We start from the raw sequence: 19,829 nt of genomic DNA, 5'->3' as shown, positions 1-19,829 counted from the left end.
ACCCCCTCCAACGATCCCTGGCCCCTGACCCCCTCCGACGATCCCTGGCCCCTGATCCCCCTCCGACGATCCTGGCCCCGACCCCCTCCGACGATCCAGGCCCCTGACCCCATCTGACGATCCCCGGCCCCTGACCCCTCTGACGATCCCTGGTCCCTTACTCCCCCTCTGTGATCACTGGCCCCTGACCCCCACCACGATCCCTTGCCGCTGACCCCATCCAACGATCCTGGCCCCCGATCCCCTCCGAAGGTCCCTGGCCTCTGACCCTCTCCGACGATCCCTGACCCCGAGCCCCTCCAATGATCCGGCCCTGACACCCTCTGACGATCCCTGTCCCAGACAACCCTCTGATGATCCTGGCCCTGACCCCCTCCGACGAACCCTGGCCCTGACCCCCTCCAATGATCCCTGGCCCCGAGCCCCTCCAACGATCCCTGGCCCCTGAAGCCTTCCGCGATCCCTGGCCCTGACACCCCTCTGTGAACCCTGGCCCCTGAACCCCACCGACGATCCCTGGCCCCTGAACCCCTCCGCAATCCCTGTCCCTGACACCCCTCCACGAACGCTGGCCCCTGACCCCTCCGAAGGTCCCTGGCCTCTGACTCCCTCTGACGATCCCTGGCCCCGACCCTCTCCGACGATCCCTGGCTCCTGACCCCCACCGACGATCCCTGGCCCCGACCCCCTCCGACGATCCCTGTCCCCTGATCCCCTCCGCGATCCCTGGCCCCCGACAACCTCCGCCGATCCCTGACCCCGACCCACTCCAACGATCCTGGCCCTGACACCCTCTGATGATCCCTGGCCCTTGACCCCCTCCGCGATACCTGGCTCCTGACTCCCTCCGACGATCGCTGGCCCCTGACCCGTTCCACGATCCCTGGCCCCCGACCTCCTCCGACAATCTCTGACCCTGACCCCCTCCGCGATCCCTTGCCCCCGACTCCCTCCGATGATCCCTGACCCTCTCCTACGATCCTTGGCCCCTGGCCGCCTCCGATGATCCCTGGCCCCCGAAAGCCTTCGACAATCTTGGCCCCGACCCCCTCCGACGGACCTGGCCCCCGACCCCTTCCAACAATCTTGGCCCCAACCCTATCTGACGATCCCCGGCCCCTGACCCCTCTGATGATCCCTGGTCCCTGACTCCCCCTCCGTGGTCCCTGGCCCCTGAACCCCACTGCGATCCCTTACCACTGACCCCATCCAATGATCCTGGCCCCCGACCCCCTCCGATGATCCCTGGCCCCTGACCCCCTCTGACGATCCCTGGCCCCTGACCCCCTCTGACGGTCCTGGCCCCCGACCCCCTCCGACGATCTTGGGCCCGACCCCCACCAACGATCCTGTCCCCCTCCCCCCTCCAACGATCTTGGCCTCTGACGCCCTCTGCGATCCCTGGCCCCTGACCTCCCTTTGATGATCCTGGCCCCTGACCCTTTCCGACGATCCTGGCCCCTGACACCCTCTGACAATCCCCGGCCCCTGACCCCCATTCAACGATCCTGGCCCCTGACCCCCTCCACGACCCTTGGCCCTTGAACCCCTTCGACGATTCTGACCCTGACTCCCTCCGCAATCCCTGGCCCCTGACCCTCTCCGCGATCCCTGACCCTTGACACCCTCTGACCATTCTGACCCTGATTCCCTCCACGATCCCTGGCCCCTGACCCCTTCCACGATCCCTGGCCCCTGACCCTCTCCGACGATCCTGGCACTGACCCGCTCCGACGATCACTGGCCCCGACCCCCTCCTACGATCCCTGACACCGTGCCACTCCGACGATCCCTGTCACCGAGCCCTTCCGACGGTCCTGGCCCCGACCCCCTCTGATGATCCCTGGCCCCTGACCCCCTCCGAGGATACCTGGCCCCTGACCCCCTCTGACGATCCCTGGCTCCTGACCCCCTCCGACGATCCCTGGCCCCTGAACACCTCCGCGATCCCTGACCCTGAGCCCCTCCGACGATCCTGGCCCCTGAACCCCTCCGACGATCTTTGGCCCCGACCCCCTCCGATGATCCTGGCCCCTAACCCCCTCCAACGTTCCCTGGCCCCTGACCCCCTCCGATGATCCTGGCCCCTGACCCCCTCCGACGATCCCTGGCCCCTGACCCCCTCCAACGATCCCTGGCCCCTTACTCCCTCCAACGATCCCTGGACCCTAAACATTCCGACGATCCTGGCTCCTGAACCCCTCCGACGATCCTGGCCCCTGACCCCCTCCAACGATCCCTGGCCCCTGACCCCCCCGACAATCCCTGGCCCCTGATCCCCCTCCGACGATCCTGGCCCCGACCACCTCCAACGATCCTGGCCCCTGACCCCATCTGCCGATCCCCGGCCCCTGACACCTCTGACGATCCCTGGTCCCTTACCCCCTCCGACGATCCTGGCTCCTGAACTCCTCCGACGATCCTGGCCCCTGACGACTGATCCCCTCCAACGATCCCTGGCCCCTGACCCCCACCACGATCCCTTGCCTCTGACCCCATTCAACGATCCTGTCCCCCAACCCCCTCCGGCGGTCCCTGGCCTCTGACCCGCTCCGACGATCCCTGACCCCGAGCCCCTCCAATGGTCCAGCCCCGACACCCTCTGACGATCCCTGTCCCAGACCCCCCTCCGATGATTATGGCCCTGAACCCCTCCGAAGATCCCTGACCCTTGACACCCTCTGACCATTCTGACCCTGATTCCCTCCACGATCCCTGGCCCCTGACCCCTTCCACGATCCCTGGCCCCTGACCCTCTCCGACGATCCTGGCACTGACCCGCTCCGACGATCACTGGCCCCGACCCCCTCCTACGATCCCTGACACCGTGCCACTCCGACGATCCCTGTCACCGAGCCCTTCCGACGGTCCTGGCCCCGACCCCCTCTGATGATCCCTGGCCCCTGACCCCCTCCGAGGATACCTGGCCCCTGACCCCCTCTGACGATCCCTGGCTCCTGACCCCCTCCGACGATCCCTGGCCCCTGAACACCTCCGCGATCCCTGACCCTGAGCCCCTCCGACGATCCTGGCCCCTGAACCCCTCCGACGATCTTTGGCCCCGACCCCCTCCGATGATCCTGGCCCCTAACCCCCTCCAACGTTCCCTGGCCCCTGACCCCCTCCGATGATCCTGGCCCCTGACCCCCTCCGACGATCCCTGGCCCCTGACCCCCTCCAACGATCCCTGGCCCCTTACTCCCTCCAACGATCCCTGGACCCTAAACATTCCGACGATCCTGGCTCCTGAACCCCTCCGACGATCCTGGCCCCTGACCCCCTCCAACGATCCCTGGCCCCTGACCCCCCCGACAATCCCTGGCCCCTGATCCCCCTCCGACGATCCTGGCCCCGACCACCTCCGACGATCCTGGCACCTGACCCCATCTGACGATCCCCGGCCCCTGACACCTCTGACGATCCCTGGTCCCTTACTCCCCCTCCGTGATCCCTGGCCCCTGACCCCCACCACGATCCCTTGCCGCTGACCCCATTCAACGATCCTGGCCCCCGACCACCTCCGACGGTCCCTGGCCTCTGACCCTCTCCGACGATCCCTGACCCCGAGCCCCTCCAATGATCCGGCCCCGACACCCTCTGGCGATCCCTGTCCCAGACCCCACTCCGATGATTCTGGCCCTGACCCCCTCCGATGAACCCTGGCCCCGACCCCCTCCAACGTTCCCTGGCCCCAAGCACCTCCAATGATCCCTGGCCCCTGAAGCCTTCCGCGATCACTGGCCCTGACACCCCTCTGTGAATCCTGGCCCCTGAACCCCTCGGACGATCCCTGGCCCCTGAACCCCTCCGCAATCCCTGTCCCTGACACCCCTCCACGAACGCTGGCCCCTGACCCCCTCCGAATGTCCCTGGCCTCTGACACCCTCTGACGATCCCTGGCCCCGACCCCCTCCGACGATCCCTGGCTCCTGACCCACACCGACGATCCCTGGCCACGACCCGCTCCGACGATCCCTGTCCCCTGACCCCCTCCGCGATCCCTGGCCCCTGACCTCCTCCACCGATCCCTGACCCTGACCCCCTCCGACGATCCTGGCCCCTGACCCCCTCCGACTATCCCTGGCCCCTTAACCCCTCTGCGATCCCTGGCTGCTGACCCCCTCCGACGATCGCTGGCCCCTGAACACCTCCGCAATCACTGACCCTGACCCCCTCCGACGATCACTGGCCCCGACCCCATCCTACGATCCCTGACATCGAGCCACTCCGACGATCCCTGTCACCGAGCCCTTCAGACGATCCTGGCCCCGACCCCCTCTGACGATCCCTGGCCCCTGACCCCCTCCGATGATCCCTGGCCCCTGACCCCCTCTGACGGTCCCTGGCTCCTGACCCCCTCCGATGATCCCTGGCCCCTGAACAACTCTGCGATCCCTGACCCTGAACCCCTCCGACGATCCTGGCCCCTGAACCCCTCCGACGATCTTTGGCCCCTCCCCCCTCCGATGATCCTGGCCCCTGACCCCCTCCAACGATCCCTGGCCCCTGACACCTCTGACGATCCCTGGTCCCTTACCCCCTCCGACGATCCTGGCTCCTGAACTCCTCCGACGATCCTGGCCCCTGACGACTGATCCCCTCCAACGATCCCTGGCCCCTGACCCCCACCACGATCCCTTGCCTCTGACCCCATTCAACGATCCTGTCCCCGAACCCCCTCCGGCGGTCCCTGGCCTCTGACCCGCTCCGACGATCCCTGACCCCGAGCCCCTCCAATGGTCCAGCCCCGACACCCTCTGACGATCCCTGTCCCAGACCCCCCTCCGATGATTATGGCCCTGAACCCCTCCGAAGATCCCTGACCCTTGACACCCTCTGACCATTCTGACCCTGATTCCCTCCACGATCCCTGGCCCCTGACCCCTTCCACGATCCCTGGCCCCTGACCCTCTCCGACGATCCTGGCACTGACCCGCTCCGACGATCACTGGCCCCGACCCCCTCCTACGATCCCTGACACCGTGCCACTCCGACGATCCCTGTCACCGAGCCCTTCCGACGGTCCTGGCCCCGACCCCCTCTGATGATCCCTGGCCCCTGACCCCCTCCGAGGATAGCTGGCCCCTGACCCCCTCTGACGATCCCTGGCTCCTGACCCCCTCCGACGATCCCTGGCCCCTGAACACCTCCGCGATCCCTGACCCTGAGCCCCTCCGACGATCCTGGCCCCTGAACCCCTCCGACGATCTTTGGCCCCGACCCCCTCCGATGATCCTGGCCCCTAACCCCCTCCAACGTTCCCTGGCCCCTGACCCCCTCCGATGATCCTGGCCCCTGACCCCCTCCGACGATCCCTGGCCCCTGACCCCCTCCAACGATCCCTGGCCCCTTACTCCCTCCAACGATCCCTGGACCCTAAACATTCCGACGATCCTGGCTCCTGAACCCCTCCGACGATCCTGGCCCCTGACCCCCTCCAACGATCCCTGGCCCCTGACCCCCCCGACAATCCCTGGCCCCTGATCCCCCTCCGACGATCCTGGCCCCGACCACCTCCGACGATCCTGGCACCTGACCCCATCTGACGATCCCCGGCCCCTGACACCTCTGACGATCCCTGGTCCCTTACACCCCTCCGTGATCCCTGGCCCCTGACCCCCACCACGATCCCTTGCCGCTGACCCCATTCAACGATCCTGGCCCCCGACCACCTCCGACGGTCCCTGGCCTCTGACCCTCTCCGACGATCCCTGACCCCGAGCCCCTCCAATGATCCGGCCCCGACACCCTCTGGCGATCCCTGTCCCAGACCCCACTCCGATGATTCTGGCCCTGACCCCCTCCGATGAACCCTGGCCCCGACCCCCTCCAACGTTCCCTGGCCCCAAGCACCTCCAATGATCCCTGGCCCCTGAAGCCTTCCGCGATCCCTGGCCCTGACACCCCTCTGTGAATCCTGGCCCCTGAACCCCTCGGACGATCCCTGGCCCCTGAACCCCTCCGCAATCCCTGTCCCTGACACCCCTCCACGAACGCTGGCCCCTGACCCCCTCCGAATGTCCCTGGCCTCTGACACCCTCTGATGATCCCTGGCCCCGACCCCCTCCGACGATCCCTGGCTCCTGACCCACACCGACGATCCCTGGCCACGACCCGCTCCGACGATCCCTGTCCCCTGACCCCCTCCGCGATCCCTGGCCCCTGACCTCCTCCACCGATCCCTGACCCTGACCCCCTCCGACGATCCTGGCCCCTGACCCCCTCCGACTATCCCTGGCCCCTTAACCCCTCTGCGATCCCTGGCTGCTGACCCCCTCCGACGATCGCTGGCCCCTGAACACCTCCGCAATCACTGACCCTGACCCCCTCCGACGATCACTGGCCCCGACCCCATCCTACGATCCCTGACATCGAGCCACTCCGACGATCCCTGTCACCGAGCCCTTCAGACGATCCTGGCCCCGACCCCCTCTGACGATCCCTGGCCCCTGACCCCCTCCGATGATCCCTGGCCCCTGACCCCCTCTGACGGTCCCTGGCTCCTGACCCCCTCCGATGATCCCTGGCCCCTGAACAACTCTGCGATCCCTGACCCTGAACCCCTCCGACGATCCTGGCCCCTGAACCCCTCCGACGATCTTTGGCCCCTCCCCCCTCCGATGATCCTGGCCCCTGACCCCCTCCAACGATCCCTGGCCCCTGACCCCCTCCGATGATCCTGGCACCTGACCCCCTCCAAAGATCCCTGGCCCCTGAACCCTCCGACGATCCTGGCTCCTGAACTCCTCCGACGATCCTGGCCCCTGACCCCTGACCCCCTCCAACGATCCCTGGCCCCTGACCCCCTCCGATGATCCCTGGCCCCTGATCCCCCTCCGACGATCCTGGCCCCGACCACCTCCAACGATCCTGGCCCCTGACCCCATCTGCCGATCCCCGGCCCCTGACACCTCTGACGATCCCTGGTCCCTTACCCCCTCCGACGATCCTGGCTCCTGAACTCCTCCGACGATCCTGGCCCCTGACGACTGATCCCCTCCAACGATCCCTGGCCCCTGACCCCCACCACGATCCCTTGCCTCTGACCCCATTCAACGATCCTGTCCCCCAACCCCCTCCGGCGGTCCCTGGCCTCTGACCCGCTCCGACGATCCCTGACCCCGAGCCCCTCCAATGGTCCAGCCCCGACACCCTCTGACGATCCCTGTCCCAGACCCCCCTCCGATGATTATGGCCCTGAACCCCTCCGAAGAACCCTGGCCCGACCCCCTCCAACGATCCCTGGCTACAAGCCCCTCCAACGATCCCTGGCCCCTGACGCCTTCCGCGATCCCTGGCCCTGACACCCCTCTGTGAACCCTGGCCCCTGAACCCCTCCAACGATACCTGGCCCCTGAACCCCTCCGCAATCCCTGTCCCTGACACCCCTCCACGAACGCTGGCCCCTGACCCCCTCCGAAGGTCCCTGGCCTCTGACTCCCTCTGACGAGCCTTGGCCCCAACCCCCTCTGACGATCCCTGGCTCCTGACCCCCACCGACGATCCCTGGACCCGACCCGCTCCGACGAGCCCTGTCCCCTGACCCCCTCCGCGATCCCTGGCCCCTGACCTCCTCCGCCGATCTCTGACCCTGACCCCCTCCGACAATCCTGGCCCCTGACCCCCTCCGACGATCCTGGCCCCTGACACCCTCCGACTATCCTTGGCCCCTGAACCCCTCTGCGATCCCTGGCTCCTGACCCCCTCCGACGATCCCTGGCCCCTGAACACCTCCGCGATCCCTCACCCTGACCCTCTCTGACGATCCTGGCCCCTGAACCCCTCCGACGATCTGTGGCCCCGACCCCCTCCAACGATCCCTGGCCCCTTACCCCCTCCGACGATCCTGGCTCCTGAACCACTCCGACGATCCTGGCCCCTGACCACTGACCCCCTCCAACGATCCCTGGCCCCTGACCCCCACCACGATCCCTTGCCTCTGACCCCATTCAACGATCCTGTCCCCCAACCCCCTCCGGCGGTCCCTGGCCTCTGACCCGCTCCGACGATCCCTGACCCCGAGCCCCTCCAATGATCCAGCCCCGACACCCTCTGACGATCCCTGTCCCAGACCCCCCTCCGATGATTATGGCCCTGACCCCCTCCGACGAACCCTGGCCCGACCCCCTCCAACGATCCCTGGCTACAAGCCCCTCCAACGATCCCTGGCCCCTGATGCCTTCCGCGATCCCTGGCCCTGACACCCCTCTGTGAACCCTGGCCCCTGAACCCCTCCAACGATCCCTGGCCCCTGAACCCCTCCGCAATCCCTGTCCCTGACACCCCTCCACGAACGCTGGCCCCTGACGCCCTCCGAAGGTCCCTGGCCTCTGACTCCCTCTGACGATCCCTGGCCCCGACCCCCTCCGACGATCCCTGGCTCCTGACCCACACCGACGATCCCTGGGCCCGACCCGCTCCGACGAGCCCTGTCCCCTGACCCCCTCCGCGATCCCTGGCCCCTGACCTCCTCCGCCGATCCCTGACCCTGACCCCCTCCGACAATCCTGGCCCCTGACCCCCTCCGACGATCCTGGCCCCTGACACCCTCCGACTATCACTGGCCCCTGAACCCCTCTGCGATCCCTGGCTCCTGACCCCCTCCGACGATCCCTGGCCCCTGAACACCTCCGCGATCCCTGACCCTGACCCCCTCTGACGATCCTGGCCCCTGAACCCCTCCGAAGATCTGTGGCCCCGACCCCCTCCAACGATCCCTGGCCCCTGACCCCCTCCAACGACCCCTGGCCCCTGAACTCTCCGACGATCCTGGCTCCTGAGACCCTCCGATGATTCTGGCCCCTGACCCCCTCCAACGATCCCTGGCCCCAGACTCCCTCCGACGATCCCTGGCCCCTGATCCCCCTCCGACGATCCTGGCCCCGACCACCTCCGACGATCCTGGCCCCTGACCCCATCTGACGATCCCCGGCCCTTGACACCTCTGACGATCCCTGGTCAATTACTCCCCCTCCGTGATCCCTGGCCCCTGACCCCCACCACGATCCCTTGCCGCTGACTCCATTCAACGATCCTGGCCCCCGACCCCCTCCGACGGTCCGTGGCCTCTGACCCTCTCCGACGATCCCTGACCCCGAGCCCCTCCAATGATACGGCCCCGACACCCTCTGACGATCCCTGTCCCAGACCCCACTCCGATGATTCTGGCCCTGAACCCCTCCGACGAACCCTGGCCCCGAACCCCTCCAACGATCCCTGGCCCCAAGCCCCTCCAACGATCCCTGGCCCCTGAAGCCTTCCGCGAACCCTGGCCCTGACACCCCTCTGTGAACCCTGGCCCCTGAACCCCTCCGACGATCCCTGGCCCCTGAACCACTCCGCAATCCCTGTCCCTGACACCCCTCCACGAACTCTGGCCCCTGACCCATCCGAAGGTCCCTGGCCTCTGACTCCCTCTGACGATCCCTGGCCCCGACCCCCTCCGACAATCCTGGCTCCTGACCCCCACCGACGATCCCTGGCCCCGACCCGCTCCGACGATCCCTGTCCCCTGACCCCCACCGACGATCCCTGGCCCCGACCCGCTCCGACGATCCCTGTCCCCTGACCCCCTCCGCGATCCCTGGACCCTGACCTCCTCCGCCGATCCCTGACCCTGACCCCCTCCGACGATCCTGGCCCCGACCACCTCCAACGATCCTGGCCCCTGACCCCATCTGCCGATCCCCGGCCCCTGACACCTCTGACAATCCCTGGTCCCTTACCCCCTCCGACGATCCTGGCTCCTGAACCCCTCCGACGATCCTGCCCCCTGACCACTGACCCCCTCCAACAATCCCTGGCCCCTGACCCCCACCACGATCCCTTGCCTCTGACCCCATTCAATGATCCTGTCCCCCAACCCCCTCCGGCGGTCCCTGGCCTCTGACCCGCTCCGACGATCCCTGACCCCGAGCCCCTCCAATGATCCAGCCCCGACAACATCTGACGATCCCTGTCCCAGACCCCCCTCCGATGATTATGGCCCTGACCGCCTCCGACGAACCCTGGCCCGACCCCCTCCAACGATCCCTGGCTACAAGCCCCTCCAACGATCCCTGGCCCCTGACGCCTTCCGCGATCCCTGGCCCTGACACCCCTCTGTGAACCCTGGCCCCTGGACCCCTCCAACGATCCCTGGCCCCTGAAACCCTCCGCAATCCCTGTCCCTGACACCCCTCCACGAACGCTGGCCCCTGACCCCCTCCGAAGGTCCCTGGCCTCTGACTCCCTCTGACGATCCCTGGCCCCGACCCCCTCCGACGATCCCTGGCTCCTGACCCCCACCGACGATCCCTGAGCCCGACCCGCTCCGACGAGCCCTGTCCCCTGACCCCCTCTGCGATCCCTGGCCCCTGACCTCCTCCGCCGATCCCTGACCCTGACCCCCTCCGACAATCCTGGCCCCTGACCCCCTCCGACGATCCTGGCCCCTGACACCCTCCGACTATCCTTGGCCCCTGAACCCCTCTGCGATCCCTGGCTCCTGACCCCCTCCGACGATCCCTGGCCCCTGAACACCTCCGCGATCCCTGACCCTGACCCCCTCTGACGATCCTGGCCCCTGAACCCCTCCGACGATCTGTGGCCCCGACCCCCTCCAACGATCCCTGGCCCCTGACCCCCTCCAACGATCCCTGGCCCCTGAACCCTCCGACGATCCTGGCTCCTGAGACCCTCCGATGATTCTGGCCCCTGACCCCCTCCAACGATCCCTGGCCCCAGACTCCCTCCGACGATCCCTGGCCCCTGATCCCCCTCCGACGATCCTGGCCCCGACCACCTCCGACGATCCTGGCCCCTGACCCCATCTGACGATCCCCGGCCCCTGACACCTCTGACGATCCCTGGTCAATTACTCCCCCTCCGTGATCCCTGGCCCCTGACCCCCACCACGATCCCTTGCCGCTGACTCCATTCAACGATCCTGGCCCCCGACCCCCTCCGACGGTCCGTGGCCTCTGACCCTCTCCGACGATCCCTGACCCCGAGCCCCTCCAATGATACGGCCCCGACACCCTCTGACGATCCCTGTCCCAGACCCCCCTCCGATGATTCTGGCCCTGAAACCCTCCGACGAACCCTGGCCCCGAACCCCTCCAACGATCCCTGGCCCCAAGCCCCTCCAACGATCCCTGGCCCCTGAAGCCTTCCGCGAACCCTGGCCCTGACACCCCTCTGTGAACCCTGGCCCCTGAACCCCTCCGACGATCCCTGGCCCCTGAACCACTCCGCAATCCCTGTCCCTGACACCCCTCCACGAACTCTGGCCCCTGACCCATCCGAAGGTCCCTGGCCTCTGACTCCCTCTGACGATCCCTGGCCCCGACCCCCTCCGGCGATCCCTGGCTCCTGACCCCCACCGACGATCCCTGGCCCCGACCCGCTCCGACGATCCCTGTCCCCTGACCCCCTCCGCGATCCCTGGCCCCTGACCTCCACCGCCGATCCCTGACCCTGACCCCCTCCGACGATCCTGGCCTTTGACCCCCTCCGACGATCCTGGCCCCTGACCCCGTCCGGCACTCCAGTCCCCTGACCCCCTCCGACGATCCTGGCCCCTGACCCCCTCCGACTATCCCTGGCCCTGAACCCCACTGCGATCCCTGGCCCTGACACCCCTCCGTGATCCCTGTCCCCGACCCCCTCCGTCGATCCCTGACACCGAGCCCTTCCGACGATCCCTGACACCGAGCCCTTCCAACAATCCTGGCCCCGACACCCTCTGATGATCCCTGGCCCCTGACCCCCTCCGCGATCCCTGGCTCCTGACCCCCTCCAACGATCGCTGGTCCTTGACCCGCTCCGCGATCCCTGGCCCCCGACCCCCTCCGACAATCTCTGACCCCGACTCCCTCCGCGATCCCTGGCCCCCGACCCCCTCCGACAATCTCTGACCCTGACCCTCTCCAATGATCCCTGGCCCCTGACCCCCTCCGATGATCCCTGGCCCCCGAAAGCCTCCGACGATCTTGGCCCCGACCCCCTCCGACGGTCCTGGCACCCGACCCCTTCCAACGATCTTGGCCCCAACCCTATCTGACGATCCCCGGCCCATGACCCCTCTGATGATCCCTGGTAACTGACTCCCCCTCCGTGATCCCAGGCCCCTGACCCCCACTGCGATCCCTTGTCGCTGACCCCATCCAATGATCCTGGCCCCCGGCCCCCTCCGATGATCCCTTGGCCCCTGACCCCCTCTGACGATCCCTGGCCCCTGACCCCCTCTGACGATCCTGGCCCCCGACCCCCTCTGACGATCTTGGCCCCTGATGCCCTGTGCGATTCCTAGCCCCTGACCCTCTTTGACGATCCTGGCCCTGACCCCCTCTGACGATCGCTGGCCCCTGACCCCCCTCTGATGAGCCTGGTCCCTGACCCTTTCCGACGATCCGGGCCCCTGACACACTCCGACGATCCCTGACCCCGAGCCCCTCCAATGATCCGGCCCAGACACCCTCTGACGATCCCTGGCCCCGACCCCCTCCGACGATCCCTGGCTCCTGACCCCCACCGACGATCCCTGGCGCCGACCCGCTCCGACGATCCCTGTCCCCTGACCCCCTCCGCGATCCCTGGCCCCTGACCTCCTCCGCCGATCCCTGACCCTGACCCTCTCCGACGATCCTGGCCTTTGACCACCTCCGACGATCCTGGCACCTGACCCCCTCCGACAATCCTGGCCCCTGACTCTCTCCGACGACCCTGGCCCCTGACCCCCTCCGACCATCCTTTGCCCCTGAACCCCTCTGCGGTCCCTGGCTCCTGATCCCCTCCGATGATCCCTGGCCCCTGAACATCTCCGCGATCCCAGACACTGACCCCCTCCGACGATCCTGGCCCCTGAACCCCTCCAACGATCTGTGGCCCCGACCCCCTCCGATGATCCTGGCCCCTGACCCCCTCCAACGATCCCTGGCCCCTGACCCCCTCCGATGACCTTGGCCTCTGACCCCCTCCGATGATCCCTGGCCCCTGTCCCCCTCCAATGATCCCAGGCCCCTGACCCCATCCAACGATCCCTGGCCCCTGAACCCTCCGACGATCCTGGCTCCTGAACCCCTCCGACGATCCTGGCCCCTGACCCCCTCCAACGACCCCTGGCCCCAGACTCCCTGCGACGATCCCTGGCCCCTGATCCCCCTCCGACGATCCTGGCCCCGACCACCTCCAACGATCCTGGCCCCTGACCCCATCTGATGATCCCCGGCCCCTGACACCTCTGACGATCCCTGGTCACTTACTCCCCCTCCGTGATCCCTGGCCCCTGACCCCCACCACGACCCCTTGCCGCTGACCCCCTCCGATGATCCCTGGCCCCTGACCCGCTCCGCGATCCCTGGCTCCTGACCCCCTCCGACGATCGCTGGCCCCTGACCTGCTCCGCGATCCCTGGCCCCCGACCCCCTCCGACAATCTCTGACCCTGACTCCCTCCGCGATCCCTGGCCCCCGACTCCCTCCGACGATCCCTGACCCTGACCCTCTCCGACGATCCCTGGCCCCTGACCCTCTCCGATGATCCCTGGCCCCCGAAAGCCTCCGACGATCTTGGCCCCGACCCCCTCCGACGGTCCTGGCCCCCGACCCCTTCCAACGATCTTGGCCCCAACCCTATCTGACGATCCCCGGCCCATGACCCCTCTGATGATCCCTGGTAACTGCCTCCCCCTCCGTGATCCCTGGCCCCTGACCCCCACTGTGATCCCTTGCCGCTGACCCCATCCAATTATCCTGGCCGCCGGCCCCCTCCGATGATCCCTGGCCCCTGACCCCCTCTGACGATCCCTGGCACCTGACCCCTTCCGACGATCCCTGGCCCCTGATCCCCCTCCGATGATCCTGGCCCCGACCCCCTCCGACGATCCTGGCCCCTGACCCCATCTGACGATCCCCGGCCCCTGACCCCTCTGACGATCCCTGGTCCCTTACTCTCCCTCTGTGATCCCTGGCCCCTGACCCCCACCACGATCCCTTGCCGCTGACCCCATCCAACGATCCTGGCCCCTGACCTCCTCTGACGGTCCCTGGCCTCTGATCCTCTCCGACGATCCCTGACCCCGAGCCCCTCCAATGATCCGGCCCCGACACCCTCTGACGATCCCTGTCCCAGACCCCCCTCTGATGATCCTGGCCCTGACCCCCTCCGATGAACCCTGGCCCTGACCCTCTCCAACGATCCCTGGCCCCGAGCCCCTCCAACGATCCCTGGCCCCTGAAGCCTTCCGCGATCCCTGGCCCTGACACGCCTCTGTGAACCCTGGCCCCTGAAACCCACCGACGATCCCTGGTCCCTGAACCCCTCCGCAATCCCTGTCCCTGACACCCCTCCACGAACGCTGGCCCCTGACCCCCTCCGAAGGTCCCTGGCCTTTGACTCCCTCTGATGATCCCTGGCCCCGACCCTCTCCGACGATCCCTGGCTCCTGACCCCCACCGAAGATCCCTGGCCCCGACCCCCTCCGACGATCCCTGTCCCCTGACCGCCTCCGCGATCCCTGGCCCCCGACAACCTCCTCCGATCCCTGACCCTGACCCCCGCCGACGATCCAGGCCTTTGACCCCCTCCGACGATCCTGGCCCCTGACCCCCTCCGTCTATCCCTGGCCCCTGAACCCCTCTGTGATCCCTGGCCCTGACACCCCTCCATGATCCCTGTCCCCGACCCCCTCCGTCGATCCCTGACACCGAGCCCTTCCAACGATCCCTGACACCGAGCCCTTCCAACGATCCTGGCCCCGACACCCTCTGCTGATCCGTGGCCCCTGACCCCCTCCGTCTATCCCTGGCCCCTGAACCCCTCTGTGATCCCTGGCCCTGACACCCCTCCATGATCCCTGTCCCCGACCCCCTCCGTCGATCCCTGACACCGAGCCCTTCCAACGATCCCTGACACCGAGCCCTTCCAACGATCCTGGCCCCGACACCCTCTGCTGATCCGTGGCCCCTGACCCCCTCCACGATACCTGGCTCCTGACTCCCTCCGACGATCGCTGGCCCCTGACCCGTTCCGCGATCCCTGGCCCCCGACCCCCTCCGACAATCTCTGACCCTGACCCCCCTCCGCGATCCCTGGCCCCTGACCCCCTCCGATTTTCCCTGGCCCCCGAAAGCCTCCGACGATCTTGGCCCCGACCACCTCCGACGGTCCTGGCCCCCGACCCCTTCCAACAATCTTGGCCCCAACCCTATCTGACGATCCCTGGCCCCTGACCCCTCTGATGATCCATGGTCCCTGACTCCCCCTCCGTGATCCCTGGCCCCTGACCCCCTCTGCGATCCCTTGCCGCTGACCCCATCCAATGATCCTGGCCCCCGACCCCCGACGATGATCCCTGGCCCCTGACCCCCTCCGACGATCCCTGGCCCCTGACACCCTCTGACGATCCCTGGCTCCTGACCCCCTCCAACGATCCCTGGCCCCTGAACACCTCCGCGATCCCTGACCCTGACCCCCTCCGACGATCCTGGCCCCTGACCCCCTCCAACGATCCCTGGCCCCTGACCCCCTCCGATGATCCTGGCCCCTTACCCCCTCCGACGATCCCTGGCCCCTGACCCACTCCAACGATCCCTGGCCCCTGACTCCCTCCAACGATCCCTGGCCCCTGAACCCTCCGACGATCCTGGCTCATGAACCCCTCGGACGATCCTGGCCCCTGACCCCCTCCAACGATCCCTGGCCCCTGACCCCCTCCGACAATCCCTGGCCCCTGATTCCCCTCCGACGATCCTGGCCCCGACCACCTCCGACGATCCTGGCCCCTGACCCCATCTGACGATCCCCGGCCCCTGACACCTCTGACGATCCCTGGTCCCTTACTCCCCCTCCGTGATCCCTGGCCCCTGACCCCAACCAAGATCCCTTGCCGCTGACCCCATTCAACGATCCTGGCCCCCGACCACCTCCGACGGTCCCTGGCCTCTGACCCTCTCCGACGATCCCTGACCCCGAGCCCCTCCAATGATCCGGCCCCGACCCCCTCTGACGATCCCTGGCCCCTGACCCCCTCCGACGATCCCTGGCCCCTGACACCCTCTGACGATCCCTGGCTCCTGACCCCCTCCGATGATCCCTGGCCCCTGAACACCTCCGCGATCCCTGACCCTGACCCCCTCCGACGACCCTGGCCCCTGAACCCCTCCGACGATCTGTGGCCCCGATCCCCTCCGATGATCCTGGCCCCTGACCCCCTCCAACGATCCCTGGCCCCTGACCCCCTCCGATGATCCTGGCCCCTGACCCCCTCCGACGATCCCTGGCCCATGACCCCCTCCAATGATCCCTGGCCCCTGACTCCCTCCAACGATCCCTGGCCCCTTAACCCTCCGACAATCCTGGCTCCTGAACCCCTCCGACGATCCTGGCCCCTGACCCCCTCCAACGATCCCTGGCCCCTGAGCCCCTCTGACAATCCCTGGCCCCTGATTCCCCTCCGACGATCCTGGCCCCAACCACCTCCGACAATCCTGGCCCCTGACCCCATCTGACGATCCCCGGCCCCTGACACCTCTGACGATCCCTGGTCCCTTACTCCCCCTCCGTGATCCCTGGCCCCTGACCCCCACCAAGTTCCCTTGCCGCTGACCCCATTCAACAATCCTGGCCCCTGACCACCTCCGACGGTCCCTGGCCTCTGACCCTCTCCGACGATCCCTGACCCCGAGCCCCTCCAATGATCCGGCCCCGACACCCTCTGACGGTCCTTGTCCCAGACCCCCTCCACGATACCTGGCTCCTGACTCCCTCCGACGATCGCTGGCCCCTGACCCGTTCCGCGATCCCTGGCCCCCGACCCCCTCCGACAATCTCTGACCCTGACCCCCCTCCGCGATCCCTGGCCCCCGACTCCCTCCGACGATCCCTGACCCTGACCCTCTCCTACGATCCCTGGCCCATGACCCCCTCCGATGTTCCCTGGCCCCCGAAAGCCTCCGATGATCTTGGCCCCGACCACCTCCGACGCTCCTGGCCCCCGACCCCTTCCAACAATCTTGGCCCCAAACCTATCTGACGATCCCCGGCCCCTGACCCCTCTGATGATCCCTGGTCCCTGGCTCCCCCTCCGTGATCCCTGGCCCCTGACCCCCACTGCGATCCCTTGCCGCTGACCCCATCCAATGATCCTGGCCCCCGACCCCCTCCGATGAACCCTGGCCCCTGACCCCCTCTGACGATCCCTGGCCCCTGACCCGCTCTGACGGTCCTGGCCCCCGACCCCCTCTGACGATCTTGGCCCCGACCCCCACCAACGATCCTGGCCCCCTCCCCCCTCCAACGATCTTGGCCCCTGACGCCCTCTGCGATCCCTGGCCCCTGACCCTCTCTGACAATCCTGGCCCTGACCCCCTCTGACGATCCTGGCCCCTGACCCCCTCTGACGATCCCTGGCCCCTGACCCCCCTCTGATGATCCTGGCCCCTGACCCTTTCCGATGATCCTGGCCCCTGACACCCTCTGACGATCACCGGCCCCTGACCCCCATTCAACGATCCTGGCCCCTGACCCCCTCCACGATCCCTGGCCCTTGAACCCCTCCGACGATTCTGAACCAGACTCCCTCCGCGATCCCTGGCCCCTGATCCCTTCCACGATCCCTGGCCCCTGACCCTCTCTGAGGATCCTGGCACTGACCCCCTCCGACGATCACTGGCCCCAACCCCCTCCTACGATCCCTGACACCGAGCCACTCCGACGATCCCTGTCACCGAGCCCTTCCGACGATCCTGGCCCCGACCCCCTCTGACGATCCCTGGCCCCTGACCCCCTCCGACGATCCCTGGCCCCTGACACCCTCTGACGATCCCTGGCTCCTGACCCCCTCCGACGATCCCTGGCCCCTGAACACCTCCGCGATCCCTGACCCTGACCCCCTCCGACGATCCTGGCCCCTGAACCCCTCCGACAATCTGTGGCCCCGACCCCCTCCGATGATCCTGGCCCCTGACCCCCTCCAACGATCCCTGGCCCCTGACCCCCACCGATAATCCTGTCCCCTGACCCCCTCCGACGATCCCTGGCCCCTGACCCCCTCCAACGATCCCTGGCCCCTGATTCCCTCCAACGATCCCTGGCCCCTGAACCCTCCGACGATCCTGGCTCCTGAACCCCTCCGACGATCCTGGCCCCTGACCCCCTCCAAAGATCCCTGGCCCCTGACCCCCTCCGACAATCCCTGGCCCCTGATTCCCCTCCGACGATCCTGGCCCCGACCACCTCCGACGATCCTGGACCCTGACCCCATCTGACGATCCCCGGCCCCTGACACCTCTGACGATCCCTGGTCCCTTACTCCACCTCCGTGATCCCTGGCCCCTGACCCCAACCAAGATACCTTGCCGCTGACTCCATTCAACGATCCTGGCCACCGACCACCTCCGACGGTCCCTGGCCTCTGACGCTCTCCGACGATCCCTGACCCCGAGCCCCTCCAATGATCCGGCCCCGACACCCTCTGACGATCCCTGTCCCAGACCGCTCTCCGATGATTCTGGCCCTGACCCCCTCCGACGAACCCTGGCCCCCTCCGACGAACCCTGGCCCCGACCCCCTCCAACGATCCCTGGCCCCTGAAGCCTTCCGCGATCCCTGGCCCTGACACCCCTCTGTGAACCCCGGCCCCTGAACCCCTCCGACGATCCCTGGCCCCTGAACCCCTCCGCAATCCCTGTCACTGACACCCCGCCACGAACGCTGGCCCCTGACCCAATCCGAATGTCCCTGGCCTCTGACTCCCTCTGACGATCCCTGGCCGCGACCCCCTCCGACGATCCCTGGCTCCTGACCCCCACCGACGATCCCTGGCCCCGACCCGCTCCGACGATCCCTGTCCCCTGATCCCCTCCGCGATCCCTGGCCTCTGACCTCATCCGCCGATCCCTGACCCTAACCCCCTCCAACGATCCTGGCCTTTGAACCCCTCTGACGATCCTGGCCCCTGAACACCTCCGCGATCCCTGACCCTGACCCCCTCCGACGATCACTGGCCCCGACCCCATCCCACGATCCCTGACACCGAGCCACTCCGACGATCCCTGTCACCGATCCCCTCCGACGATCCCTGGCCCCTGAACACCTCCGCGATCCCTGACCCTGACCCCCTCCGACGATCCTGGCCACTGAACCCCTCCGACGATCTGTGGCCCCGACCCCCTCCGATGATCCTGGCCCCTGACCCCCTCCAACGATCCCTGGCCCCTGACCCCCTCCGATGATCCTGGCCCCTGACCCCCTCCGACGATCCCTGGCCCCCTCCAACGATCCCTGGCCCCTGACCCCCTCCAGCGACCCCTGGCCCCTGAACCCTCCGACGATCCTGGCTCCTGAACCTCTCCGACGATCCTGGCCCCTGACCCCCTCCAACGATCCCTGGCCCCTGACCCCCTCCAACGATCCCTGGCCCCTGATCCCCCTCCGAAGATCCTGGCCCCGACCAACTCCGACGATCCTGGCCCCTGACCCCATCTGACGATCCCCGGCCCCTGACACATCTGACGATCCCTGGTCCGTTACTCCCCCTCCGTGATCCCTGGCCCCTGACCCCCACCACGATCCCTTGCCTCTGACCCATTCAACGATCCTGGCCCCCGACCCCCTCCGACGGTCCCTGGCCTCTGACCCTCTCCGACGATCCCTGACCCTGAGCCGCTCCAATGATCCGGCCCCGACACCCTCTGACGATCCCTGTCCCAGACCCCCCTCTGATGATTCTGGCCCTGACCCGCTCCGACGAACCCTGGCCCCGACCCCCTCCAACGATCCCTGGCCCCAAGCCCCTCCAACGATCCCTGGCCCCTGAAGGCTTCCACGATCCCTGGCCCTGACACCCC

The sequence above is a fragment of the Somniosus microcephalus genome, chromosome 9 (assembly GCF_052327205.1).
Source record: "Somniosus microcephalus isolate GS21.2 chromosome 9, FLI_Smic_1.0, whole genome shotgun sequence".
Lineage (NCBI taxonomy): Eukaryota > Metazoa > Chordata > Chondrichthyes > Squaliformes > Somniosidae > Somniosus > Somniosus microcephalus.
Note: the sequence above shows the minus strand (reverse complement) of the source record.